The sequence below is a fragment of the Sinocyclocheilus rhinocerous genome, unplaced genomic scaffold (assembly GCF_001515625.1).
Source record: "Sinocyclocheilus rhinocerous isolate Xijiao unplaced genomic scaffold, SAMN03320098_v1.1 scaffold1156, whole genome shotgun sequence".
NCBI lineage: Eukaryota > Metazoa > Chordata > Actinopteri > Cypriniformes > Cyprinidae > Sinocyclocheilus > Sinocyclocheilus rhinocerous.
The window spans coordinates 298,753-313,162 of NW_015630041.1; the positions used below are offsets into that span (position 1 = coordinate 298,753).

Here is a 14,410-nt window from a genome sequence, read left to right on the forward strand (position 1 = left end):
GTGTCATTCCCACAACATCTCAATTTATGTATTTTGTTTTCTAATAAGCAATCTGTGATGGAATTACTTGCCTTGCTAAGAGTAATTTCACAACTGGCATTTTGTGTATCATATCATAAATACACACAATTAAATTACATTTGCACACTTTTTGCATAATATGGCCAAATTTTAAATTGAAGACACGTCACGTATATCTTCACATGTCACGACTGTTGTCTCCTTAGTAAACATACATACTAATTTAAATTGGGGTACAATTATTAAACGAATGAAATGATTTTTATTATTTAATTATTATTTAAAAATGATAGAACTCACTTTCATACTGTAAATAGTATTTTTTCACTCTCTCTTTATAGACTGTCATTTTATATGTAATAATTTATATTTTATGATGGATTTGCATTGTATTATGATGAAAAGTCTGGGTTTGGCACAAGGATGAAACAAAATCTATACATGAAATGCAGAAAAACAGACACCCATGTGTATACATCTGGATGTAGTGGGGGGGGACATGGAGGTTGTGATGAATGCATTTCTTTTATTCAATTTTTGAGCACTTAAAGGAGCTATAGTATATACTAGTGTTATTTTTATTTATTTACCTATATATTTGTTGTTATTTTTATTTATTTATTCTCCATCTGGCCCCCTCAACATTTTGAAAACAAAAAAACATATAAGATTTTCCAAGTAAATAAAGCAGTTGTACTGGCTGGGTAGGAAATTAAGGGACACTCTCAGACTTCATGACAGTTGCTACGTCATAAGGTCAGTGCAGCTGAATCAATTTTAGCAGCGTTCACCGCTGTCCTCTTTTATAATATTCCATTATTCCCCGCTGTGGCGAGTTACTGTTCTATCTGTCTCTCTATGAGTGTGTACATGTGAATTGACATTCATTATGGATGTGCTTGTCCTTATACGGGCCATGCTTGAAAGCCCTGGCTGAAATCTGATACCTTTTTTTCCCTTTCTTCATCCCCTTTGGACATGGTGACCCACTTTGTCGGCAGTTGGCACGGAAGATGGTTTGAGGGTGTCCACCTGGATTTAGTTAAAGGGTGTGGAGTCGACTCGTCCCTGCACACACACCGGCCCACTGTTTCTCCCCGGCCTCCCCCTCCCCTACTGGCTCTCTGCCACACTCTCTGTTTAAAGTGGCTGTTTGCCAGGTAAAGATGAATTACATTTAATTATTATACCACTGATGCATCAACAGGGGTTCTACTTATAGATCTGGGGGTATTAAGTTAGTGCGGTTTACTCTCAGTGGATCCGGAGAGAAGATCATGACGGAATATGTGCTCTTCCGTCTCCCTCTCTCCCCGTCCCCCATGATGAGGGCCCCAGCACCCACTGGCTCCTTCTACCACTGGCCTAATTAGTCCCCCGATGTGGCTTAACACTATGTATTCATCAAGAACATTAATTAGTGTCTTGGGTGCATATATAATACTTAGGGATATAGCTGATGTCTCTGTTTATTAGAGGTTTAGAAAAAGGAGTCAGGAGAGATGAGGAGGAGGAGGAGGAGGCTCTTTTTTATTTGTTTTTAAGCATTAGCTTTCTTTTCCACACATAAAATGTCCCCGACTTACTGACTGCCGCCATAACCAATCAGAAACACTCTCTGCCTATGAATCATCTTACATGTTATCAGGAGTAAAGTACATAAGTAAGTGTAATTCATTATTATACCCAAGTAGTATTTTGGGAAATGTTTACCACTGAAATTGAATACTTAATTACTTTTCCAAGGAAATAGAACTTGGTAAATGGAACTTGGTACTTAATAATGTTTTTTACTGCTTACAATTTTATTTAGTAACCTAGAAAGTGCATACAGTACTGTGCAAAAGGCCATTAGTATTTTCACCAACAACAAAAAATTTTAAGCCAGTTATTTTTATATCTTTTGCTGTAGTGTGTCAGTAGGAAATATCAGTTCACATTTCCAAACATTCCTTTTGCCATTAATTGTAATAGTCCAGTGAATTTTTTCTATGCACAAGGAGTCTGACAGCAGCCAGTGCTCCACACAGAGGTCTGATCTCATCATCATCATCCAGTCTGTCTGGAATGACATGAAAAAACAGAACAAACTGAGACCCAAAAATAATGTCATAAATAGATTTTATTTATCAGTTAACTTCAATTAACTAAATCAAATCAACATTTGGTGCACCCACCCTTTTTGTTTAAAACAGCTTTTGCCCTATAGGTACACTTGCAAATAGTTTTTCAGGTAGCTTTGCAGGTAGGTTTCTTGAAGTGTCTTGGAGATGATGCCACCGTTCTTCTGGATTTAGTCGGTCTCAGTTTGTTCTGTTTCTTCATGTCATTCCAGACAGACTGGATGATGATGATGAGATCAGATCTCTGTGTGGAGCACTGGCTGCTGTCAGACTCCTTGTGCATACAAAAATTTCACTGGATTATTACAATTAATGGCAAAAGGAATGTTTGGAAATGTTATTTCTTATAATTCCTGTTATTTCCTACTGACACACTACAGCAAAAGATAGAAATAACTGGCTTAAAACCAGTTTTTTTTTCGTTGGTGAAAATATTAATGGCCTAAGACTTTTGCACAGTACTGTACATTACACTACCATTTAGAAGTTTGGTTAAAAAAATTCAAAAAGAAAAAAAATTGAAAGAAGTCTTTTAAGTTCATCAAGGCTTCATTTATTCAATCAAAATACAGTAAAACAGTAATATTGTAAAATTATTAAAATGTCAAATTTTAAAATGTTTTTGAAAGAAGTCTTTTTTGCTCATCAAGTCTGCATTTATTTGATCAAAAATATGGTAAAACAGTTGTTGTAAAATTATTCAAATGTAAAATAAAAATGTCTATTTTAATATGTTTTAAATTGTAATTTATTGCTGTGATGATAAAGCTGAATTTTCAGAAATGCTCAAGAAACATTTCTTATTATTTTTTACAGTTGAAAACAGTTGTGCTGCATAATACACCATCCCCTGGTTTCACAAACAAAGCCTTAAGCCTAGTCCCAGACTAAAATGTAAGTTTGAGCTTACATACTTAAGTTTCAACTGAAAGAAACTTGCACTGATTGATCTTAAAATATGTCAGTGCCTTTGTTTTGGCTCAAGATGCACACCAGTAATGTTTTTTTTTTTTTTTTTTTTTTTTTTTTTTCCTTAAGGCATGTTTATAAAAGTTTGTTGTTTTTTTTTACCTAAGGCATGTTTATAAAAATTACTTAAATGTCCTAATTGAACTATGGCCTAATCCTGGCTTAGTCTAAGCCCTGTCTGTGAAACCAGGTCCGTGATACATATTTTTTCATGCTTTTGTTTATGAATAGAAAGTTCAAAGAACATTTGAAATAGAAATCAATCCAATCATTATAAATCTCTTTACTGTCACTTTTGACCTTGCTGAAAAAATAAATAAATAAATAAAATTTTCAACAACAGCAACAAAAAAAATCTTACTGACCCCAGACTTTTGACCAGTAGTGTTTTGCTGTATATCATAACTAACTATTCCAGGTTAAATGTGGGTTCAATTCTATCCACACAGCATCTGTGGCTTGTGGTTGATTACCAAAAAATATTTTTATTACGACTCGTCCCTCAGTTTGTAAAAAAGGACAGAAAATGTGTTGACATTTATGCACTTACAATAAAAGCCTAACAAGCAAGAGAGCCATAGGGTTTAAAAGCAGAAATGAAAGCTTGTATTTTTTAGAAAGCACTTTCATTTATTTTTCGGTTTGTTATTTCAGCTGTAATGTGTCTAAATCAGCTAGGTGGAGGAATTCTAGTTATGTAATTCCTGCAGGTTTCTGAGTTTGTTTTAATTCAACAAAGCTTTTTAAACAATGACTTTTTAATTTTTTTTTAGCATAGTTTAAAGATTGGATGCGTCATTGTTTGGAACATGTTTTTTTGGGGGGTGTACAATCCCTTTAACATTTAGATGTACATTTATGCTTTAAAGAAATATGTTTACATGTCTGTCCATATACTTTCCATAGGACCTTTTTTATATGTTGGCACATTGCTATTTTAACTCTATAAATATGTATGAACATTACTGCCTTTTAGTTGTCTCAGAATTGCTGTCACGAAGTGTCACCTTCCCAGAGTATGTGTTATTCATTAAGGATCTCAATGTGTGGAATCACACTTGTGGTGTCTGGCAAAACTGGCATTCATAGCTTGAAAAAATTTGTTTTTCTTAGCAGTTGGTTACAAGGATGGTTCCACCGGCCAGCCAATGGAAAACACTGGCGGAGACGCCTGAGAAAATCGATTTTCTCTGTGAGACCCGGACTGAGACAGGTTCGCTATTGATTAGGGAGTTCATGGGGTAGTCACAGCGAGCTGAGGGTGGGAGGGAGGATGTGTTAGTGAAATGCTCTTAGACTGGATGCTTCATAAATCGCACACAAACCACTACGGCATAACGCCATTTCAGATGCTCCCAGGATTACTCATCCCCCGTGTGCATTCACTGTCCATCAAACCCACTGAAAGCACTGTGAAAACTACAGCCTGTTTCTGTCACCATCTGACAGGAAATGGCCTGACATGTCGAGGCGTCTGAGGTAGTACTCGAAATTAAACATTGAGATCAGCAGACGGTGTCTTGAGACCTTTGAGGTCTCTGATGCTGTTTTTTTTAAAGGAGCTGCACCTGTATTTGAGTCACATGATACTGTGCTGTTTATGACATTAATCGGCTCAGACAGTACATGAGTTTAATGCGTCTTGTCTGAGAGATCCTATGGCTAGGAATGAGTCAAGCAGTTAAATGCATATTACTGAAGGTTAAAAGGTCCCTTGTTGAAATGAGCTGTCATTAAAGAGCTCAAAGGGATATTAATCAAAAATGAGATTCAATCTTCCATTAACTGCATTATGTGTCTACACTGGTTCCAAAATGGATTATGTGCTCCACCCTCAAATGCAGATAAAACATTATGAATGTAAAATGGTCTCTGGGTAGAAGTGTTTGAAAAGCCATGGACTGATTGCAGTATTTAGAGTGGGTCCTCTTACTTTACTGTTCAAAAAAGGATCATTTAAAGCGTATTTTCTGAAATGGTCAGCGCAGCAGCACTTGAGTATCACTTTCGTTAACAGGTACCGCCTGTGTTGATGGGATCTCTCTGCAGCGGAGCGGGTTAACTAGCACTATGCTGCAATGAGCCTCTGGGATATAATAGTGTGTGTAGTGTCATAACGTATAGCAGTGTTCTAACATATACTGTCTGTCTGTCTGTCTGTTTGTTTGTTGTCCCATCTATCCATCTTTCCATCAAATCCGAGTTCCAGTTCATTCTATTTGCTGCCTCAACTGAAATTCAGGGATTGAATTGTAATTTAAAAGACATTTTCAATTCAGTTCTGAATGGAGCACAACCCTGACATACACATAAACACGTTTCTTCTGGTACATCAGGTTCACATTCAATCCAATGCTTGGTTATTTTAACAGCCCACAATTTCAGCCTGTTTTCTTAGGTCCATCTGAACAAGCAGAAGAGGAACAAAACATCAGTGCGAAGCTCTCCGACCCAGACAGACCCCGAACCAACCAATCAAATAGAGCATTCCATGTTATGAAGCCCTCTGTTTGATTGCTGGCATGCCGAGCTATGAAAGCCATGCTGCCCACCACTTAGAATTCTAATTGGATCCGCTTTCTGAATTCATTGTTTCTTTAGGTGGTTATTAGATGTTTGTGTTTGTTCATATTGATTTGCAAGTGGCAGACGTAAAAAAGAGGCCCAGCAGGAGGCCTCGCAATTCGGAGAGAAAGGTGAGGGAAGAGAAAAGAGGGAGAGGAGAGAGATAAAGGTCCGTCTCGGGTGTGAATGGTTTAAGAGCCGCTACATGAGATCCTTTTTATGTTTTAAGTGGACATGGTTTTGTTTTGGCACAGCCTGGAGGGCAGCAGTAGCCAGCTCGTCTACAGATCAGAGCATGAAACAGTGTGAACGGCTCATGTTAATAAAGATACACAATGCATGAATTCATGTGCGGGGGGTAGAAAGAGCGCCCCCTAGAGTTTCATAAGTATTGCGGTTCCCAAGCCTAAACATATTCTATTTTGGAGTACCAATGCACACAACAGAAACAGTGACAGAAAAATAAAAATATACACACATTTATTACGAAATAAAAATGTCACTCCTGTCATTTTACATATTTATTACGAAATAAAAATGTCACTGCTGTCATTTTTTTTCTGTATAATTAAAGGGTGACTACTTTAAAGAAGTCAAGTCACCTTAATTTTTAAAGCACTTTATACAATAAAGATTGTTTCAAAGTAGCTTCACAGTATTAAACAGGAAAGTAACAAAATCAATGATGCAAAGTTTAAAAATGAGGCAAATCCAAATTCTGCTGTAATGCAGATGTAGCAAAACAATAGTGCATTTATTCAGCTCCAATCTTTTCATTGTTGGTTCAGTTCAGTATCTGCGTAAAGTTCATTCATTATGAAACAAGTTCAATTCAGCCGTAAGCAGCACAGCTGAAGACTAAGTAGTGTTGTGATTGTTTTGCCAAAATATAGAAAGTTTTGATTTGCTTAAATTCAGGTTGGAATTCTCACCTTCCATTTGTTGTTCTGTGGTTTTAATTGCTTTTAGTAATGTATACTATTAATGGTATAATTCTAAAAATATGGAAAACACACAAAGTGAGTGATAATGAAGAATGAGTAGGTGTCTTCAAACTTTTGACTGGTAGTGTGTCATATTATCTCCTTTTAATATAACACAAATCATTTCCAGATTTAGTTTTTAAACTGTATCGATAGTGTAAGATGATCAGTTGCATAAGTCTGGCATGAGGCAATAGTGTCTATCTCATCCATATGGCAGTTGTTAGCTGTCCAAAACAATGGAAAGGAGATATTGCTGTATATGGCATCATTTGATCTTTTTATATGAAAGTCATGTCTTTAGGAAAGAAAAGATGGGGACGGATGTGGTCTTGATTTCAAAAACTTCAAAGGCTTTATTAACGGAACTTGTTTTGCTCCTGTATTATGAGCTAATTTCCAGTGCTTGGGTACAAATGATCTTCGTGGTTTGTCCTGCTTTAAACTTTAACCTCAACAAAAATGCACACCCACCACAATGGCATGCACTGATTGGATTTCTTCTCTTTCAAAAGTGTAAGAAACCTTGATTATTTTTCAGAAATGGTCATTATTCCCAGATCCAGACTGAAACTTAGGGGTGATCGAGCTTTCTCAGTCGCTGCACCTAAACTGTGGAACATATTACCTTTGCATATCTGAATGGCTCCATCAATATCTACTTTTAAAGCTCGATTAAAATCTTATTTACTATCCCGGGCTTTTAATCTCGATTAGGTCCTGAGGCATGTTTTACTCTGAACTTGGATTAATTGTGTGTGTATGTTATTTTTGTATTATTTGTTTTATGTATTATTAGTATTATATTGAAGTTTGTTGTACAGCAATTTGGGCAACTGCTGTTGTGCTAAATTGTTCTTTATAAATAAATAAAAAAATTATTGCACACTATTTTAAAACCAAGTTCAGCCACGATTTTTACCAGACTACCCATTTTAGGGTTTTTGTAGCAAACCCTTCCCTAGAGGGCACTTTAGTTTCATTTTTACAGCGGAGTGTGTCTCACAGGACTCGTAAGGTTAGACCATGACCCATTCCTCACTTGGAGAGAGTGCAGAGAGTTTTTTACCGGCACCACTGAAAGCAAACAGAACTTTAATGAAGCACTTAAATTTTAGGGGTCTGATTCTCAATTATATTTTACTTGTAAGTGTGGCGACAGTGGAGGCACTGCGAACATGTGATTATTTCAGAGCCGGTATTGTTTGAGCCTCAAGTTGTTCACCCTTGTAAAGCGAGCCACAGTAAAAATGGAGTAATAGATTTAGCCAAGGACACATGAAAAATGAGTCCTGTTTTAATGAGTTTGCTAATACAGGCCGATTGAGTGAAGTGTGATAATGTTGGTTGTACATGAGGGGACGTTTCAATGGGATGCGGTGATGATTAGCGTAATGTTGGGTGAGAGAAGCTTATCGTTCTATTCATCAGATAATATTTGCTAAGTTATACAGACGTTTATTTCACGTTCAGTGTTTAACAAGTTTGTTTGAGTTGAAGGAGGATTTACTACAAACCCTTGATGCTGACAGTGGAATGACCTGTCCCCTGGAACACCCAGCTGCCGAAATCTCTTCTCTGATCTTCGGTCTGGCCTTGAACAGATCTCTGGCTATAACTCCACAGGAGCTTTTGATCGCATTCACCAGATTTCTGGCCAGATTTGAACTAATTCCGCTGGTGAATCTCTGGACCACTTTATGCATCAAATCAGATGCTTCATAATGGCTTGTGGAAACTTCCGACTCCAAATGTTTCCAAAACCTCAAATATTATTGGTGGTTTGATAGAAGCCATATGTAACTCCCAGATTCTTTAAGGTATAGTTCACCTAAAAAAAGAGGAAATTCTGTCATCATTTTCTCACCTTCATGTCATTCCAAACCTGTATGGCTTTCTGTCTTTTATGGAAAACACACACACACACACACACACGTGCAAATATTTGATTTCATCAGAATTTTCTTTTTTTTTGATAAACTGACTCTTTTATAAAAGAGTAGGGGTTTTTTTTTCTTAGAGGCAGAAACTTTTCATTTCTGCCTCTAAGAAACTTTAAGGACTCCTGTTGATAGAATAATCCTCTGAGACATCTTTTTTTAAACATATCAAGCCCTAATATGTCTTGTTTTAGCAGGAGAGAGGATGAATCTTCCTTTTCATCTTCCAGTGACAGACTTCCATTAAGATAAACTAAATTAAGAAATGTTCCCTATCCAAAGTTTTTTATTCTGAATTTATTTTACTTTCCTATCAGAATGTGTAGAGGCTGCTCATCTATTCAGATTAGAGAGGGAAAATAACAGTCCTCCAAGAGGAAGCGCACAGCTTTGTCATAAATGATTGTGCGAAGTTGAGAGGACAACAGAGCCTCCTCCCACTCTCTCTCACAAACACCCTCTTGACATTTATTGCTGCGCCTGCAGTGTGGTCAATTCATGTGTGGAGAGTGGGATTTTGCCCTCAAGGATGTTTTCACACAGTGGAGCTGGAACGAGTTTTAAAGTGCGGGGGGGGCTGAAGATGGGTGCGTTGTGATTTCACTATATGGCTGAGATTGAGTCCATGAATATTAATTAGCGCTGGCTGTTGTTGATAGGTAATCTTTCTAGATGGTCCAGTCACTTACCTAATTAATATTGACGAGCCAAACCTTTGCCTTGTACTGTTCATAAATAAATTGATATTGTGTGCAGATGTGCTTGAGTTGTATGGCCTTGCTGATGATCCACGCTATGTTGGCATTGAGATGCAGTATCAAGGCAGTTTTATGCTTGCTCAGATGTTTTTTTTTCCCACATTGCCTTTTAATATTAATGAATAAATAATCCAGAGATTGAGTTTGTAGTAGTGCTTGTCTCTGAGATGTCAAAACGTAAATGTCAGCTATGTAAAAACAAGATATGATTAGAAATAAGATGTAAAAATTATTTATGCAATTACAGTTGTAAACAGATCACGTAATGGCTTTGTCTCTTCATAACGGTTTAGCTTTGAAACGTGATTTGTGATGTTCTTTGTTCATTTCATGAGCACAAATGTACATGACAATTTGATAATTTCATCCTTATACTGTATCTTTCAGAATATACTAATTTAGATAGACAGGCAGACAGATAGACAGGTATTTTAGTATTATTTATATACCATTTGTAGTGTTTATTACTATTTAGATTAGGGATGTAACGGTATGAAAATTTCATATCACGATTATAGTGACCAACGTTATCACGGTGATTTAGCTTTTATTTTTATATTTTCAGTTTTCATTTTAGTTTAAATTTTAGTAACTTTAGACATTTTACTTTTTTTATTATTTTATTATTTTATAATATTAAAAATATTTTTTTTATTAATTATCGCCTATATCAGAAAGGTGCTTTATTGCAAGCCAAAGAGAGGTATATTATATATTTGAATGTCAGATGACAGGAACGTGAGCTAAAACTGGCCCCTCTGGTTTCCAGGGTGCCCGGTTCTCCGGTTGTGCCTATCTGCAGAAGAATCCATATGGGGGAAAGTCTAGTTTTGTATCTTCCTGCTTGGTGGACTAACACTTGTTTTGATCCCTGAATCTTTATAGTCTTTCTTGGATGGTCAGATTACCATATAACAACCTGAGAATCTTTTCCCTTGATACTATTTCAGCAATCATGTCATTTGTGTTTTCTGTGAGCTGTTTAGAATCAGAATTAGAGATGACAGATTGCGAATTAATTACTCTTTTGATCTAATCGGTTTGCAAAAAGGTCTGAAATTGTTCACAATTGTTCATTTTAATTCATTCAGATGCACGCATTTTATCTGATGCAGCAGTTTCTCACACTGCAACAGGATACTCGGTATGTCAGAAAACAAAAAGATCACTGGAGGAGGTGAATATTTATCTACAGTTTATTGTAGAAAACAAAACTTTCAAATGTCTATCACAGATGAAGCAGCTCTTTATTTTGCATACAGCTTGTGAATGTCTGTTCTACAAGATAATTTAACAGTATCACAAAAAGTTTTAAAATTTCCACCCCTTTCTGTACAGTAGGTGGTTGTACATGGCTCTGGCCTTTAGCTATTTACATGCAAGTTCTGTCAGATGCTTTCTCTGGGTTTTCTGTGTTTGTCCCACCATGTTGGATCCCTGATTTGACGCATTACCTTCGCAAAGTCACAGAGTGGTGGGTTTACCTGCTACATTGAGTTATGAGAAAATGAAAAAGCAAGCTTTGACAGCGAATACACTACTTCTAATTTTCTCAGGCTGACATCGCTGCTTGTCGCTGATTTTGACACTTCTTGTCAGGACAAGACATTCTCACATACTCTAGTTGTTTGCGAGCTCCTACCCGTGATGTCAGAAGCACTAACTCTGGATGACTACAGACAGGATAAACAAAAATGGATGAGAGAAGTGCTAGTGGCACTCCAGAGAAGAAGACTCATGTCTGTCTGTGTCATGTTTGTATCTCCAGTATACCTTGCTCTGTTCCTTACCTGTAAGAGGATGCACCTCCTGCAGAGGAAGCCCAGCATGACTCCACATAACCGAGAAAAGAAAAAAAGTTAGAGAGATGTACTGCAAAGGTACAAACGCTACCTCACTCCTTGCAGTTATTCCAGAAGGCAAACTATGTTTAGAACACAGGCGTGCCTGCTGTCGTTTAATCTGCAACCAGCTGAATCTATCTGTGGTGTCGCTGAATGGTGCTTTGCATGCAAGTAACATCTTTTTGGAACAACTGGCCGAAGTCTTAGACCAGTTTCGCCCCTGTTGCGACCTACATTTTATACATTGACCTAAAAGATGCAAATGTTGTTCAGCGCAGTAAGCAAAGTTCATAGTTATCTCCTTTTTAGTATTTCAGTTATAAAATTAATATCTGGACTGGACCATTAAAAGAATTGTACACCCAGAAACTAACATTTGCTAAAAAATGTACTCACCCTCAGGCCATCCAAGATGTAGATGACTCTACTGTGATGTTTTTATCAGCTGTTTGAACTCTCATTCTGACGGCACCCATTCACTGCAGAGGATTCATTGGTGAGCAAGTGATGTAATGCTAAATTACTTAAAATCTGTTCCAATGAAGAAACAAACTCATGGATCCCAATGGATCATCTGTAGTGAATGGGTGCCGTCAGAATGAGAGTTCAAACTGCCAATAAAAAGGTCACAGTAGAGTCATCTACATGTTGGATCACCTGAGAGTAAGTACATTTTAGCACAATTAAATTTTTAGGTGAACTCCTCCTTTAAAAATGAATTTGAATTGCCATCAAATATTATGTTAAATAATAATAAATTTTCAATAATTTGTGTGTATGTGTTTTTCACAAACAAAGTGGAAGTACTTCACTCCTTCCATATACAGTACATTACATTTATCATTTGCATTTATTACATTTGGCAAGACACTGTTATTCAAAGCAACATTTGGACAATATCAGCATAAATCCTTATTCTGTATTGGCATAAATGCATTAAAGTTACTTGCAATTAATTGTGGACCAATCATAATGATTTTCTTTTGGATTACATAATAATAACAAATACACATTGCTTATATGTGCCGTATGATTGCTAATGCCAACCTGACCACCAAAATAGTTTGCATTCTTGCTGCAGGAACAAAATGTAGACCTTTAAAAGCAGTTTTGAAGTATTTTTTACTAGGGAACGTGAACAAGTGGTGATATATGCTGAGTGAGGACAGTTTGTTATCATTCATGAGAAGAGGTTTGATTAAAATGCAGGGTTATGGGGGCTCTGCTGGACACCACTAGCTAGTCTTGAAAAGAAATGGAGTCGGTGGCCCTTTCCACTTGTCATTTTTAGAGCCTCCTTCATTAGTGGCGAATTTCGAGACTCTCAATTTCTGTCTGTCTGTCTCTGTTGGAAAATAGAGGGTTGTGTGGCAGCCAGCATGTTGGCAAATGCTATTGTGCATTCAGCTGTCATGTTAGCTGATCATTTGGCATCTTTTTCATCTGACCCCACATCAGAGGGCACTATTAGCATTATTATCCTGTAGAGAAAGAGAGCTGTCACTGTTGCAAACTCACACAAACATAAACTGACTCTATTTCTCTATCCATTTCTGTCTTTGTGTCTTGCATAAAAAATATACAATCATATGCGCAATTGTACATACTGTATATCTGAGCAGCACACAGTAGTGGTGCTCCTGAATGAATTATACATTTCTATTATACATCTGTGAAGAATATCTTGGCCAGCCTTAAACCCCATGATCCAATTACACAGCATGGTGCTTACGTCATTATCAGTTTTTCGTCTTGTGGGCACAATTTAGGAACATTGAATTTGAATGTTTATGCAGAAAATGTTATGCAGTGTGGTTTTTAATAAGACAAAATAGTGAATGATTCATTACATAAAGACAGTCAGTTGTTGTTGTTGTTGTTTTGTTCCTGAATGAATCACAGTTTTAGAACAAACTGGTTAAGTGAATGATTTAATGACTCCTTCATAAAGCCAGGCACTCATTACTTATAGATGGATAGATGTTCAAAAGTTTATATGCCCTTGGTTCTTGATATAATTGCCGCCTTGAGAATTAATGAAGGCAAATATTTATTTACATATTTATTTATATACTCTAATGAGCAGACGTATGCTTGAATACTGGTATATGTGAATTTTTCACATTTTCTCTGCCCTCCATCCTTTTGTTTTAGCCATGCACAGTGGATAACCCCTTTCATCACATTAATTACAGTCTAACACCACAGTCTGACAACCAGCTCTAATGGATCAATGCTCTATTAGCTGTATGCTCATGTTACACTGAAACACGCTTGTGTTGAGCCTTGTTTTCCACTTGCTCTCACAAAACACCTATCCAATCCATTAGAAAGCCAAAAAGTGGCAATGTGTCCCTCAAGAAATTGCATGTTCCCTAGCTACGGGCTATTTTCCGAAAAAGTGACTATGGCGTTATTGTCAAATAAGCTGTTAGCATTTCAGCAGAGGTGAAATGGACTCAATTCTTCATCAGTTGGGAGGACAGCGTGTGCTAGTTGACATTTACTTACTGCTGTATTATCTATCAGATCAAGAGCCCCAGGGTGGTGGCGAAAGTTACGCCCATGCTGTGACATTTTACAATATCCTGTATTTTAGGTGTACATAAATGCAAGCTTTTCAAACATGGCTTTCTTTACGCTCCAGAGAGATTGAATGCTGGAAAAAGCATGTCTTGTTGTTTAGCCATTGAAATAGGGTTATTTTGAGGAGAGACTTCAAGAGCACTGTATTTTTTGCTGACATGCAACTTTAATGCTGCAAGTTATCTCAATATCATTCCCTCACATCCTCTGCATTTAGTTTTATAGCTGCTATTTTAATTTTCTATTATACATCTGTGAAGAATATCTTGACTAGCCTTAAACACCAGGCTTGATTTACGCAGTATGGTGCTTTATTCATTATCAGTTTTACATCTTATGGGCACAGTTTAGGAACACTGCATTTTAATGTTTTATGTAGAAAATGTTATGCAATGTGGTTTTTATTAAGACAAAACTCTTTGCAACATCAACCCTCTACGGACACCTTGGCAACTGAATCGCCATTGGCTAGTAAATTTTTTTTAGTTCACTCGCCCGACTGATATACAGTGGGTACGGAAAGTATTCAGACCCCCTTAAATTTTTCACTCTTTGTTATATTGCAGCCATTTGCTAAAATCATTTAAGTTAATTTTTTTTCCTCATTAATGTACACACAGC

The 14,410-nt window shown here is 36.8% G+C and overlaps 1 protein-coding gene across 1 annotated transcript in view; it reads left to right on the forward strand.

The window, feature by feature from the left end:
- The window catches only part of LOC107739862 (O-acetyl-ADP-ribose deacetylase MACROD2-like), a 253,846-nt gene that overhangs the window by 170,606 nt on the left and 68,830 nt on the right, over positions 1–14,410 (forward strand). The window lies entirely within an intron of this gene.